This window comes from Nematostella vectensis, chromosome 13, assembly GCF_932526225.1.
Source record: "Nematostella vectensis chromosome 13, jaNemVect1.1, whole genome shotgun sequence".
Taxonomy (NCBI): domain Eukaryota; kingdom Metazoa; phylum Cnidaria; class Anthozoa; order Actiniaria; family Edwardsiidae; genus Nematostella; species Nematostella vectensis.
The window spans coordinates 157,303-171,128 of NC_064046.1; the positions used below are offsets into that span (position 1 = coordinate 157,303).

The window sequence follows — 13,826 nt, forward strand, 5'->3', positions numbered from 1 at the left end:
AAACCTACCGAGTTTGGTTGCCATACAATGTTTCTTTCGTGAAATATAGATATTTTTTTTTATTTTGATGACGTAAGAATATTTTTGCTTCTAGTGACGTCATTGATGACGTCACCAATCACGTGACAAATATTTTGCACTTCACTTGACACACTGTACATGACAACCGCCAAGTTTGGTTGTCATACGATGCTTTTAAGGGACGGACGGACGGACGGACGGACGGACGGACGGACGGACGGACGGACGGACGGACGGACATCGCGTCACGAAAACTCGAGTCGATGGCTTACCAACATTTGTTACCATTATTTGTTTTATATACCACTTTTTTTAGGTATGGGGCTCCTTTCACGCGGCGCTTCGCGTGGGAGCTCCGCTAAAACAAAAAGTGCGCGAAAAATAAAACCGTGCGGAGTGACGAGAAGCTATTGCACCCTATCATAATACTGATAATAGACATAATAGAGTCTGCCATGAAGAAGTATTATAAAAGACGTAAATTTGGCAGAGTCGAATTCCAGTTTTTGGTGTATTCTATCATAATAGCGAATATCATAATACCGAATATACAATTAACTCTGTAATTGACTCGCCCAGCATGCCCACTGTTCGGCCGAATAAAAGACGAGGAAGCTATTGCACGCGATAATACCCAATATATACTCAATAATCCTTTTGAGTGAATGCACTTATCCGACAGGCCAAAACTTTTGCTGTGTTATTTACATATTATTTTTTTGGTATCCAAGTGCCCAGAGAATGGGAAAAAGTTTGACTTGTGACCGTGTAGTTTTCGTGTATTAAAAAAGTGTTCATTTATTACACATACAAGACTACACTGGAAACCTCTAATAAGGTGCATGTATCTTCACTGAATGTTATAGCAAATGCAATAAACTTGTTTCATCTAACCAGTTGTGGGATTGACAATCCCCATTTCCTAAAAGTGAAAGATAGGAATTCTGTCTACCACGAATTTACCACCGGTGCTTATTGGTAATAATTATTTGTACAACTGAAGGTGACAAAAAAAACTCTAGCATTGCTCGAACTATACATTAATGGTCTTCAGCGGACATTTGTGCGATTGAACGTATTTTTCTGAATTTGGAAATCATATTGCGAGATCCGTGTCTCTTTTCGCTTCGTACAACGTTTTCGTTTTCTAGAAATGGGTGTATTTACTAGGCCAGGTTCCTAGAAAGCAGCTTAGCGCTAACCCAGGGATGAATGCCCTTTCTATCTTATCAAATGTCAAGATAGCCGTAATTATCCCTGGGTTTGCGCTATTAGCATGCTTTCTGGGAAACGGCCCCTGAACTATAAGTGGGCTATCCCTTCACAAGATTATTTCTATCGGAGGGTTGTTGTGATAAAGTGAATGGCTCGTCAAGCACCCAATCCCACTAGACCCTCCGGTATCACGTGATCTCCAATATCATGCGCGTGAGTTGATACAAATGCATGCAAGTAGGGCGGCAGTACATAATACTGAAAGGCATTTTAATTACTGTTACTTTTATAAGTGCCACTTCCTCTTATCCTAGATAAAAGGTGATAAGCGACTTTAAACAAAAGTAAAAATCTTATTTTCTTTTGAATGGATAGCTGTTTTCCTTTCTTATCTTTAATCGAATCTCAACCGTAAACGCCGTTGCGGCAGTTCCTTTGGGAATTATTTACCTTTTTTCGGCTGTTGATGCTAAGTTTTTCAGCCGCAGTCCATGTTTTACATTAAATAATGCTCACTTTTAAAGAGTCCATTCAATAATGTTTCAAAATCGGGTTTGCGCAAAGGATTATGTTTATCGTAAATCACTTTCAGAATCTGGAAAGAGTTTTGCTTTCGAAAAGGCGATAATTCATTTGAGTAGAGGGTAATCTTTTAAAAGGATCTTTGTCTACCAGGCGAGCCACCAGTTCAATTGGTAGACCTGTTATTGACACTAAATGGGGAACCGTTTAAGGGATCATTTAACTAAGTATTGATAACAGAATTTTGAAAAGTTTACCTCTTTCTGAACGCACATATTCGATAAGTAACTAGCGGATGATTACATTAAGTTAAAATCTATTGCACTCAAAGCGTTGCAAATTAGCAGAAAAGAAATAAATGAAAAAAAGATAAGATAAGATGACCAAAAATGCACTGGTGCTATAGGGAGAGAGAAAGAGAGTGAAAAGCACAGCCGGGAGCAAGAGATTAGATCTAATGGAGTTTTATTTAGTTCGTGATCAATGTTATCAATATCCGACGCGACACTCTTAAAACGAGTGTCATTTCATGATCTCTAGCTTTTCCTCGCTTATTATGTGTTTGAGCGTGGGTTAACGATCTTTTCTGCAAATTTCACCAGATAGTGACGGAGCAATGCTCAAATTTGCTTACCGTCTCTAATGAAAGTCTATTCCTTTTTGTCGTACATGATCGACATGAGCACATTTGTGATTATAATGAAATACAGTTCAGTTTATATTTAGGTCTGGTGCTTTCCGGTATCGGTTTATAAGGAATACAAATTGTAGAATTAGGGGCTAGAAATTTGCGGTATAACCATTCCTGTTGACACGTTTTCAATAAGTAGGCGGTGAGAAAATAACCCCTGGCCCAAGGGAATGGGAATGAGTTCTAAAAACAATATTGCGATATAGTTCTGACAAAACATTTTTTCCAAGAAACACTTGCAATACTCTCTAAAGTGCTGACAACATCACGTTCCAAGAAACGCTTGCGGTGTGCGAGGTGCAGCGTTGAGTCGTCCCCACCAAACTCCCCATAAGTAGATGAACCGTCGAACAAATTGTTTGCCTGATTAAAGAATGCAAATCAACCTGTTTTAATACGTTCTCAAATAATATCAAGTCGCAAAATCATCCATTTCCCATTTCCATCATTTCCTAATTCAAACAAATCTTTTTCCAGTATCAGACTTGAAAATAGTCATTTTATTGTAGATATATCGTTATATTATTATTATCTTAAAATTACTTCCTTGAAGGGACCTTCAAGAGTACAAGTGTGCTCGGCGGGGTATTCATAAACGCCTCCGGCCAATACACCAATTTATAAAATATATCCTTACTGCTATATAAACTATAGATAAATATACTTCTGTAACACGCGTTAGATGGCAAACATGTGAGTTTCTCCTTCCAATTTTCATTTTTATTTTTCATCGGTTCTGAAACATTTTCTGAAGAGTCAGTGACGTCTAATAGTCCACGCTTTATGTTCTTACTTAAAGTGGTTATATGTTTTTTTTTTCAAATGCGAGGTTTTAATGCAGGATGGTTTTGTAATAATAAAGTGCGATGCACAGTGCGCTTGACAAAGTTCTGATAGATTTCCAAGATTATTCGATAAACCGTTAGAGTATTACCCTTATATTACACCCTGGTTTCCCGTTGTTTGTGAGGATTTCAATTCACATTCTGGGTCTCTCTTTTCTCATTTTATTTGGTCATTTCTCAGAATAAATGAAAACCGAACCACAAAACAACAAATAACACCCTACTCTTCCAATATTCTCTATATATGATTTTCATATATTTAGTGGTTTAGGGTAATTATGTTTTTTCCAACTCAGTGCTTTTAAGTCTCTCTGTCTGAGAAAGTGGTTCGTCCCTAGAGTAAGTATTTACAACCAAAAGAGTTTTTGTATCAGCCATTTTTATTTGGTTTACGCAATACCGGAAGACAAATAATAAGAAGAAAGCTCTCTAAAATTGAAATCGGTGCTTTGTTTATCGAATTCAATCGAGAATATTACTCCCAAATCAGCCGATGGAAATGGACGCTTTCTCACGGTCGGAATTTTGCTAAAATAACAAAATCGCGGCCGATAGAGACTCTTTGAAGACTGATGTCGTGTACTCATATCTATCTCCCGTGACTTCGAGATTGAGGGCTGATATCTCTTGGTCATATCATATCAAATAACTGTTGTAATGGGAATTTATATCCACGCATTAACACCCTTTACCAACATTAAACCGGATAGGAAGTACTGGATATTTTCGAGTTCTTTGAGGTTGGAAAAATCCCGGAAAACGGGGGTTTTATTGCCTCCTTTCAATGTCGAACTTTAATTCACATTCAATTAGCAAAAAATTGTATTGAATTTCTGCTATATAAATGAGAAAAAGACACCATATCAAAAACTATAAGAACAGAGCCAGTCAGGCTAGCGAGTCGGACGAAGCAGTGTAGAAAAAGTCTTTTTTTAATAGTGAATTATGAACTTCAAGTTTCAACAAATATTTCCCGCCTTTTTTGTGGTGGTATTCGCACTTGGGTTCTTTTTCCCGCCAATTGACGCGTACACGGGTGGCATGGGAAACATACCGTCGGGCTGGTATGGACGAAGATCACTTGAAAACACACAGCAAATTAATGAGGTTTTAAAGGTAGGGGGATAAGGAAGTCCTTACTGAAATAATCCACAATTTTAACCATTTGTGTAGCAGCTTCTGTTGGTAAGAAAGGCAACAGAACCGCCTGTGGGAACTCGAGCAATGGGACTTCTGACAGGTGGTGGGAAGGGTATTTGGAGATAAAACTGGAGCAATCGTACTTATTGCGAGGTTAGGAATGGGCATTACCACCATGAGTCATCGGTTTTACTGTTTACCAACAAATTGTGGCGGATTTCGACATTCAAAACATCCTCTCCTTTCACTTTATTCCTAATAGTTTTTATCGCTTCAATTGTTTTCCAATTGGCTTTTGATAGAAATAGCTTATTATTTATTTTTAATGTTTTCACGCAAACTTATCGACAAAACACTGGAGTTTAACAGGATTGTAAAAAAAACGTGCTTCGGCCTCATTAAGTCTTCTTCCAATATAGTAATGAAAGTTTTCTTCTAGTTCAAAATTCATTATCAAAATTCTTTTGTCTTATTCTAATATGGTTAAAATTTTAATATCATTATTAAAAGAAGCTATTTTCATAGACTAAACAAACGGTCCTACACGCAAGTGTTAGGGGAAATAGGAAGGGGAAAAATTAATAGACTTCATGTCCATATGAAACTTTCTCAAGTACGGTGATTAATTGAAAAAGACAGTAAAAACAGCGTGAACAACACAATAAACGTTTACAAATAAAGCGTACAAACGCCATCCCACGGCGTTGATGATAAAATCTACTCGCAGAGTAATATCAAAGAAAGTAGTATTCGTTATTCTGATTTATTTGTATTGAGGCTTCTTTTATCTATTAACGGATCATTGTAAAACTAAATACATTGTAATAAGTTTTTCAGGGATGAAATGGTCAAAGGAGACCCAATTCACTTTTGCTTTGATTTGGGTTAAATCTCGGTGTATAGTTTCGCATTTTATTCCATCGCGCCTGAATTTGCTGTAACCTATAAAAACAGTTTAAGATCGCTAATGATAAAAACAAGTTGCTGGTAGATTGAAACAGATATCATTTCCCATTATGATTCACTTCCCGCAAAGTAAAGCCGTGTGTTTTCATAAACTCTTTGCTAAGCGCCGCCGGCGAAATACCAAGAATACAAAACAAAAAACGATTTATCATAACTTTAATTACAATTCTCGGTCAACAAGATAAATAAGTGCACTCTATAAAATGAGAAGCACTTTAAGGAACTCCTTCACTTTTGGCTTTCCATTCACGGCAACTCTTTGTACTGCTGCATAATGATGAAGAGAGAGTTCGCGATAGTGGTTGTGTTGGTTGTGCTGGCGATGGCGATGAGCGTGGAAGGCATGACTGGTGGAGGGTACAATGGCTATACTGGCTACTATAAAAAGCGCGCGAAAGAGGCACAAGCTGCCCAACAGGTATATCATATAATATCACTATTAACTACCTTCATTTATTTCCCTAAATGTATATATTACTATTAACTTAAGGTATATATCACGATTAATAACTTTGAACGCCATTTTACTCTTTGCCATGAGCGTTGCGCTTCAATCTATTAATGTGGTCAGAGTTTTAACTAACTTTTTTCTTTCTCATAATATTTCGGTATTAAAAACATGTTTTTTTTTCAAAGGATTGAGAATTGCCTCATAAAGGGATTTAGAATATTAAACAATGCGTGAAGCTTCCCAAACATTGAAAGCTCCGACGAATATGTTTTCGAAATTTTGTTAAAACATTTGTGAATCGAACCAGATGTTATTCCGGTGTAAGGATCAAATTTCACATTTTTAGCTCATTATCACCGCAAATTACGTCCGCCTACTCTTTTCAAAAGAACTTTTCTCATAAAGATGTGATCTCGTCTTGCCGACATTTGGACCGTGTTTCCACATCACCTCGTAATAGCTTCGGGATTTGTTGTTTGTTCTTTGTTCAAATTTCACAGGAGTCTTATAAGCACATAAGTATACAATTGTACAAGGTTTTGATTAACTGATATATACGTATTTGATACGGTATTTACTCGAAATCAATCCATCTTTATTGCAAACTTCCGACAGAAATGTTTTCCTCAGACCTCATAAGAAGACAATTTTTTTTATTTCCCTCATTTTACGGCGAAAGCTCCATTTGAAAAGGCTCTGTGTCAAAGAAGTCTTCAGTACTGTGATTTTAACATGAGGCGGTCCGAGGTATTGGCTTTAGTCGTGCTCTGTGTTGGAGTAGTTTTTCTCAGCCGCGTAGAGTGTTTCGCCGCTGGCGGTTATAATGGGAACACCGGGTTTGGCAAAAGATGGGATTTACTCGCTGCACAAGAGGTAACGTTCTACAGGCTGGTAAAGGAGGTTGTGGTTCACGTTTCACGGACCGGGCAAAATGGCTTTCCACGTTTTACGGATCGAAAAATGGCGTTTTAAATAGTTAAATCACGTTTCGCGGACCTCGAAATGGACGATTTCACGTTTCATGTAGGGTGAAAAATGGCCAAATCTCATTTCCCGAAAATATCCTTTACCACCCTACGGTTTCCTGTCAAACCACAGTGCTCCCAAATTGCCTTTTTTCGGGGTAGATTTTTTCTAGAATGTCTGGCTTGGCACTGATTTTTCCAACATTTTCTAAAAGAAATTGCTTTCCAATGACGAAGCTCTATATATGACACAAATAACCACACAATTCAAGTAGCAGAGTTATTTCAATTCATATTACGTTATCCATGAGTTATCTCCAATGCATTTTTGGAGAATTCTACAAGAGTAACAGGCGCGTAAACAGGGGGGTGCGCAGAGGTGAGCAGGCTGCGCGCGCAACCCCCCCCCCTTGGCGGCCAAAAGTGGGTCATTTCTCATTAAGGAATCTTCAAATATTATGCTTTTCCATATGATATCTATGACTGCGCACCCCCCCCCCCCCCCCCCCCCGGCCAATCCTGAGTAACAAGTAATAATTTCTGATCATTCTATTTATTCTCAATATTACAAAAGATAGAAGTCATCACTGCACATCCTGTTTGCGCATCGAGTTTAAAACCTTCCCGTTTTTCAAAAGATTTCAAAACTCAAAGAATGTATGATTCAATGTATAACCGGTGGGAGACAGGGCCATTTTTAGTATAGATTATTTCAGTAATGATAAGATGACGAAATCTCAATCTTAAACACGGAAAATACACCAAGAAGACCGTTGTTTTGATGGATAAAATTCCGGGATACTAATCCTCTTTACTAGATTCTGCAGATATTGTTTCTTTAGTCGGGTATTATTCTTCGTGTTAAGAGGATTGCAGGACGCCAGACAGATTTGTTGAAATGTAAAAAGGCCAATACATCCGTGATGATTATTTGAGTAAAGACTATTTTGTCGCGCCAAACCTATTTCAAAGATCGACGCCCGCGTTTGGCTAAAAAATAATCTTTTATTTAGATACATGATTTTAAACCCGCTCGCGCAGATGGCCGATTCCCATATTTATAAAAATGTAAACTTTGATAGAGTGCGTGTGACCGCCATTCATCTTAGTCGGCGATAGCGTTAATCGTCATGTGACATTGATATCCAGGTATTTCATTTAGTCTATGAGTTGTAATGACCGCATGGATATGGAAAATGACATGATTCTATTTAAGACCTTAACTATAGATAATAAATGGAGGCAAAGACGAAAACGCGCGGAGACGTTAATCCGGCCCGTATGTTAGCGTGACAAAAAAAAAATGCGCAGCTGTGGTGAAAAGTAGCCTGCTAACCGGCTGTCCTGTGGGTTAATTCGAAAATTCCTGTTTTAGGGGTGTCGGGATTCCTGTGGCGAGCAAAAAGGCTTTTCTCTTCCCTTTCCCCTCCCCCCACTCTTGATTTTTTGCGCCACGGAGATCTTGAACAAACGAAATCGCACAGTCGGCTCGCACGCTGATACTTGGTCAGATGATTGCATTTAAATAATGATATTACTTAATCATTCTATAACTTTTTTGCACTGAATTACAGAATAAGCGTGACATTATCTTCTACGCCTTACGGGTAGCTGTTTATCATAGCCTACTCTATAGAATGGTGTACAGGCAGATATCTTATTGAAATAGCAAAACATTTGACAATCTTTCAATACGGAATGATCCCACCTTTTGGCGGGAAGCTATAGCTACGCGCCTGTCTAAAAGAAAAACACGTGATGTTCCCCCGCCCTTCAACACTCCACAACCCCTCCCCTCTACATAAACGCCCCTTCATCTTTCCTCTTGTTATGTTATAATAATAAATTATGCTTTCAATTTCAGGCAAAGAGGGAATTTTGCGCTATGGCTCAGAGGCATTGCAGAAGGGAGCTGACCAATGATGAGCCTGCAGTTCACAAGACGCACCATAACTAACGCATGATAACCCAGCGATTCTCTACTTGTTGTACAAAGCTTATCCTAAGTCAGGAAATCTCATGTTTAGTGTTATAACGTACAGCAGCCTTATTTAAACGTACAGGAACCACCAGGCGCAGTTTGCTACTGAAGATTAATAAGATGGGAGTTGATTCATGTTGATAGAAATACGTCTTGTTAGTCGAACTTGCAGAAAATATCACTGTTGTATACATAGAATAAAAAAAAGATTCTGACATGAATATTTAATCTTGTAAATGGCAAGGGTTGAGGGAGAGAGACCAGCCCTGACCCCTCCCTACAAACCATCCCCAATCCCTCCCCCTCCCCCTAGAAACCCATGGCTGTCGTTTTTCTAAATGGTCTGAAAGAGCCTGGGGCGAGCGCGCGGGAGACCTGTGATATTCTAAAACGTTAGGAGCTAGGCTCCATTTCCGAGATTTCTGTCTTCCATTTGCAATTAGGTCCCCCCTCCCCTTCACCTGGCTAGACCCGCCTCTTTAGCTCCAAAAACTTTGTTAAACTTCCGGTGTTACCGTCGTTTAGAAACGTGTTTTCTCTTTTAAGAGAAAAAACTTAAAAGTTGATTTTGCCAATTATCGTTTCATGACAAACAGCCAGGCCATAGTTATAACAAACTTTGATCGACAATATAACACAAGATAGCCTTAGCCCAAAAAAGAATAGCAAGCTCTAGCCACATGTACCGTGAATGCTCGTTTTAGCGCTTGACATGAATAAAAACTGACACTTTAGCGTCCCTCTAAAAGCGTAAAATATAAAAGCGTCCTTTTCAAATGGGTGTCCCACCTTTTCACTCCCCGATATTCAGACAAATTTTGTTGTGAAAAATATTCATCAATAGCAATCTATGAGAAAGAAGCAAGAACCGATACAGACAAACAAGAAAATATACCTTAGAAAAAAAAAGAAGTCATTGGCAAGGATCGAACTCTATAAGCTAGATAAACAGGAAAAAAATAGACCATACATCCAGACGTCCGCTGAATCACCGTATGGCAGCTAAAGCTTTACGGCTAGGCTGGAGATTTCGGCCCCAACACCGCTATCTAGCGAACTGTGTAACACACAGGTACCGAGGCACCCGCGCATTAATAGGGAGGCAATAACCAGGTTCCTAGCCCTTAAGACCTAAGTCTTATACGGTTACGCCACACACAGCTCGCTATGACGTATAGTGAAAATACTGAGGTCTATTTGGGCGCCCTGGGTCTCTTGGGAGCCTTAAGACTGGTCTTTAGCGGAGACGGGATCGTCATGCACGTGTGTATGCCTTCCTTTGTGCACAAGAAATTAGGAAAACAGGAACCATTAATAGGTGGTGCACATTAGCGAAATAGAAACAGCAGCTATATCAACCTATCTGCTAACCGTTTTTAAAAAAACGAAAATAAGATATTGTACAATATAATATAAATATTGTTATATTGTTTAGTTGAAATAGAAAAGTCTAAAGCGCAACAACACAATATTTTTTTTATGAAAAAGTATATTTATATTTAGGCATATATGCATTCATATATGCACTGGCAGAACTTAGATAACCCACAGCTTTCTACTGACAGCACCGTGATCTTTGTCATGCTAGTCATCAAATATCCGTCGTGTTGGTCAGCACAGTTGTCTGTCATACTTCACTTAAAATAGAGTGAGCAATTGAGTGGGAAAGCAAGTACGCGAATCGATAACATTAAATTACTAAACAAACAAGAGTATTATTTTAGAGACCATCATGAAACTGGATTAAGTGATTCACAAGAGGTCCTCAAGTTTATGGCAACTTGCAAGTTGATGACGTCAAAGCGAAACAGGCATAAAGTGATACGCACCCCCTCTCCCCCGGGGGAGGGAAAGCGTTTTTTTGAAGAACCACGTTCTATATGACTTTTTTCATACCGCCGCCTTTCCAAAACTATAGATAAGGATGATTTCTTTTCTAGCTGCATCTCATATGTTGCTCTACAAAACAAGCATAAATATAAATGATGAACGTTTTGAGGATTTATCAAACAAAGAGCTCTATTTCTCGTATAGATCCGGCTGATTGTATAGCCATACACACCCCACCCTAACCACTCTCTGCAAATACTCGCTACGCTTCAAATGGAGGGCGCTACTCTACCCCCCCCCTTAAAAGTCCCCCCCTAACATGCTGTATAAACTTCTACGTACTCAATGCTTATCATGTCAGAACGGTGAGAAAATTCGAGCTCAAACAGATAGGGGTGGGGGGGGAGGACAAGAAAGGGTTTTCACGTGCTATACAGTGTGTTGTATAGTATTAGTATTTGCTTAGTACGGTATATATACCGTAAAAGATTTTTAAAGCCCCCCAACAATCCCGTTTATGTCCCCTCTCTAAGCCCCCCCCCCCCCTCGCCGTCCCTTTTAAGCCCTCCTTTAAAATACCCCCCCCCCCCCCTTCCGAGACCAAAAGAAGAAATAAATCCCCTAGGGTGAAAGAGCTTTTTTTGATAAAGAGTGATAATGTGAAAACGATAAACATCCAGGGTGGAAAGAAAAGAGAGTCTTATTCCAAACACTGCCACGAAACATAAAAAACTGACATTTTCAAATAGGATGGTTTATTAGATTTCTAGATTACTCAATAATGACATCAAATCGGGTTTCCTGTCCATTAGAGAGCACCCGCAAAGGATGCTGGATCTCTAAACATTAGGTTTTTTTTTTCGTAAAATTGCGAAATGCACCAGCTGATTATATTGGCTTCCCAATTTTCTCCAGCCAAACCGCAGGCAAGATTACGATATTTATATTGCTTTGAAGAAAATCAGATAATGCATTTGAAGTTTGATAACTTGCTTCTGTTACGGTGATAATTATAAGGAAAAAAAGCGAAAAAAAGATATAGTGAATAATTATATGGAATAAACTATGAGACTTGAACTTTTTTTTATTAAGGTAAGACGAGAATTTAATGGTTGTTGTTGGGCTTTTCGATGTAAACCTAAATTATTCAAACTTCCCCTTTCTTTTTTTTCCCAAACGATATTAGCGCCATGAACCTAAATCACATTTTCGACATATTGTAAGTCAATTTTGCTTTCCGCCGCAAAAGATACGTAGAACGCCGACGTTTAAAACAATTTCTAAATAATAAGAGTATTTCGCCGTCCACCTATTATGATCCTATTAAATTCTGAATGGGGAAAAGTTTCCGGATGATGGTTCAAATGTACAATTAATTGAGAAAGAGATGACGGCCTGTGATCTTTCTGCAGCCGGTTAATCGACAATTCATTGCTATTATTTGTTTAGATACAAGCGTCAAAAGCTAAAACGTTTTCTTCAGGAGCGCGCACTTACAGATTTAACTTTGATAAGCGACATGTTAAAAACATTGATCGACAAAAAGCTCTTGAAAAAACTCAGGCTTGTCAGTCACATGTAATTTTCGCTACGCATGCTGAATGGAAACCTCGACCTGTTAGGCGAGTAATTGAATACGAGGATTAATGGAGCATTTACTTAACCATGTAAACTCAGGTGCTCAGTAAACTTCCAGGGGATTATCAGAAACGCCCTCGAGACACTTAGCGGTCAACAAAGCGAGAGAGACCCGTTATATAAACGGGAAGTCATCGAGGGAAAATCACACTTGGAAGAACGCGCGCCTTTACTCGATAGCACCAGGTAAAGAGATGGATAAGAAGATTATTGTACTGCTGTGCTTCGTTTTGCTTTGTGTGAGTTTCTCAGAGACTGAAGGATGGGCAGCGTCCTCGAATTTCCCATCAGGAGTCTGGGGCAAGAGAAGTATGGAGCAGGTGAGATAAATAACATAAATCTGGACTTTTTCCCGCAAAATTTTAAAAGCGAACAAGAATTTTCCAGACACCAGCCATGTATGGTTAAAATGATGTGATAAACTTGCTTATAGTAGGAAAAATATTGAGATAAAATTGAAATAATTTTCTTATATTTGTCGGTTTCTTGTGATCATTATGTTTTAATAAAAAAAATTGATCCTTTAAAAAATTCTAATGTATACACTCAACGAAAATAATAACAATAGACCATGCCCTAAGCTAAAAGCCTAAAGTTCCTTATCTCATTTTTAAAATTCAATTGGATTTCTTGTTGCTTTCATTTCTTCCTTAAAAGCAAGGCGTTCCTTCGACGGATATATACCGGAAGATTTTTTCTAAATGTTTTTTTCTTTTGTACGATCAAGCGGCACAGCGGCAATGTGTTTTGTTTTTTGACTGTAGAGTTGTTCAGTTCTAGCTACAAGAAATGCTATTTTCCACCCCGCCCTATACTGGACACGCCGTTATTTTGTTTTGAATCCTTAAAAAAGTGCACGCGCTGTTGGTGCGCTTTTAAAGTTTTGTGTCTTTAGTGAGCAAAAAGTGGATATTTTAGCGCAAATAAAAACGAAATAGGGATTGCCGTGGCTTTGCTCGAGTTCGTTTCATCGCACCCACCCAGAATTAAAACGTTTGGCTGTAATTTTTGATAAAATTATAACACATATAAAAAGATTCTAAATGCCCTTAATGATTGGGAAGTTTTAAACAAAGAACCTAAATAAACAATAATTACTTAAAAATATAGCAAATGAACAAATAATCTCCTTTTTAATGCCTTGTGTCGCAGGCTAAAAGACAGAGAGACTTCTGTAACAGGTGCGCCAGCTTCTGTAGCTATGACAACCAGAAGCGCTCCGATGTGCCCGCAAGGCCCGCTGGGATAGATCACTAAGCCTCTAATCCACACAAGACCTGGTATACTCTGGAAAGTCACAAACCTGCACCAACATGATGTATAGTCTAGGCTGAACTTGGTGTATCGAAGATGTATTTTATTTTTTTATTTGCTTTACTCTTGCTTATAAAGAACTATACAGTTTCTTTCGCATTTGACTTGTATCTATTCATTGCTGTTGTAATAGAATAATAAAAGAAGACCTCCTTCAGAACCGACTACTCATAACTCAAAAGGTTTGAAAAAAACCCCTCTGTCGAATAACAAAGCAATAAGGGTGCATCCCCCCCCCCACTCTTAG

General features: G+C 38.5%; 1 long non-coding RNA gene across 1 annotated transcript; it reads left to right on the top strand.

The window, feature by feature from the left end:
- Positions 1–11,971: 11,971 nt before the first annotated feature.
- Positions 11,972–13,736, top strand: LOC116615579. Its single transcript, XR_004295012.2, has 2 exons — positions 11,972–12,585; positions 13,418–13,736. It is a non-coding gene; the product is annotated as an uncharacterized LOC116615579 (long non-coding RNA).
- Positions 13,737–13,826: the final 90 nt, after the last annotated feature.